The sequence below is a fragment of the Sorex fumeus genome, unplaced genomic scaffold, assembly GCF_029834395.1.
Source record: "Sorex fumeus unplaced genomic scaffold, SorFum_2.1 ptg000115l, whole genome shotgun sequence".
Classification (NCBI taxonomy): Eukaryota; Metazoa; Chordata; class Mammalia; order Eulipotyphla; family Soricidae; genus Sorex; species Sorex fumeus.
In genome coordinates this window covers 6,116,002-6,117,980 of record NW_026606172.1, presented here as the reverse complement: position 1 = coordinate 6,117,980, position 1,979 = coordinate 6,116,002, and positions in this window count along the sequence as shown.

The window sequence follows — 1,979 nt, the reverse complement described above, 5'->3', positions numbered from 1 at the left end:
ATCTTTCTATGTCTATCCCTCTCTTTCTGACTCATTTCGCTTAGCATGATACTTTCCATATTGTACCAATTGTATGTAAAGTTCATGACTTCATCTTTTCTAAGAGCTACATAGTACTCCATTGTGTAGATGTACCAAAGTTTCTTTAACCAGTCATCTGTTCTTGGGCACTCAGGTCTCTTCCAGTTTCTGGATACTGTAAAGAGTGCTGCAATGAACAAACAAGTGCAGATGTCACTTCGGCTACACATTTTTGCCTCTCTGGGATATATTCCCAGGAGTGGTATCGCTGGGTCAAATGGGAGCTCAATTTCTAATTTTTTGAGGAACGTCCATACTGTGGAAACTTATAATTTTTATAACCCTTAATCATCTTTCATTCTCTATCTTATTGTTTATTTGTTTGGGTTTGGGCTCCTTACTTTCTAAAGTAATATTCTTTGCTCTTCTTCAAAGATACCTATTTTCTGTGTGAATGACTATACTTAAATTCCCAATGTTTTAGTCAGACGATTTTATCTCCTCCTGAGTGAGGAATATATATGTATAGCCCTGCTGTGTTTTAATTTATTGGCTTGAATCCTTGAATAAAACTTTAGGGTTGCTTGGAACCTTCAACAAATCTGCAGTATATAATATTAGACTTCATTTTCTCACCAGTGATTTTTAATCCTATGACTATGACAAATGTCAAATGTCCTTGTTGTTCACCTTGCCTGCAGACAGAGCTTCACTAATTTCAATTTTCAGGACAGTTCTTCTTACTGTAGTTCCGACAGACCTGGAAAGCATTTGACAGACTGAGAATGTATGTACTGATATACACTAACTCCAACAAGACCTTCGTTCAGTTCAGGATTCATTAACCTTCCACGGCACCATCATGAACTTCTGATACCCATTTAAGTGTCTTAAAACTTTGGTATTTACATTTATTCTCTTTGAAAATAAGTGTATTTAAATGTTCATTAAATTTTTCCTTAAATTACCAGTCATATATACATGTTAAAGTGAAGGTTAGAATAACCCTCCTTACCAAATCACTCAATTCTTTGATTTTTAAAAATTAGTTTATGAGACTATCTCTGGTAGTTAAAATTTTAATAAGTACATTTGGATTTTATTTATAAACTCCAATACACTTATTTTTTTTTTAGTTTCTGGGTTTTTGTTTACCCGTACTGGAAGTGCTCATGGCTTACTACTGGCTTGTATGATCACTTCTGCCTTACCCCCATACTCTCTATTGGCAAGGCAAATGCCTTACCTTCTGTACACTCTCTAGTCCCCATTACAATTATTTTAAGGATGCATGAACATATTCTAAGGCATTTAACAACTTTTTTCTAAAAGTCTTAACATATGATGATTATTTTAATATCTATTGAGGTAATTTACATATATATGTATGTGCATATATACATACATATATATTTCTATAGAGACATGTAATTGTTCCATGTCAACCAAGTTTCTAATATATTGTGAAATTTACGTTGATACTCCTAAAAGCATGGAGTACTATAAACTGAGTCATTAGAAACTACTGGTACCGGAAAGATATCATTTTTTGGTAAGGTGCTTGTCTTGCAGGTTGCCAGCCTGAGTCCAATTATTTATACCATATATGATCACTAGAGTACTGCTATGAGTGATAACTTAGAACAGAATCAGGTGTAAGCCCTGAGCATTATTGGTGTGGCAACAAAACTAAATAAATCATAAAAACCTGTCATTAAATTTTCCCTCAGTAACCATGTAAATAATTTTAGGCTTTAGATACTTCTGGTTAACTGATAATAAAAAGAAATATAAAATGTAACTCTTCTATTTTTAATATACATATAGTGCATGTAGAGTTAAAAGCATAAAAAGTAATCTTAAATGTGCATTAATTGGGGAATGGGTCTTTAGAAATATTAAGAAATGCTATGCATAATAGAATATTATTACGATATTTTTGTCGCTGGCCACAATAT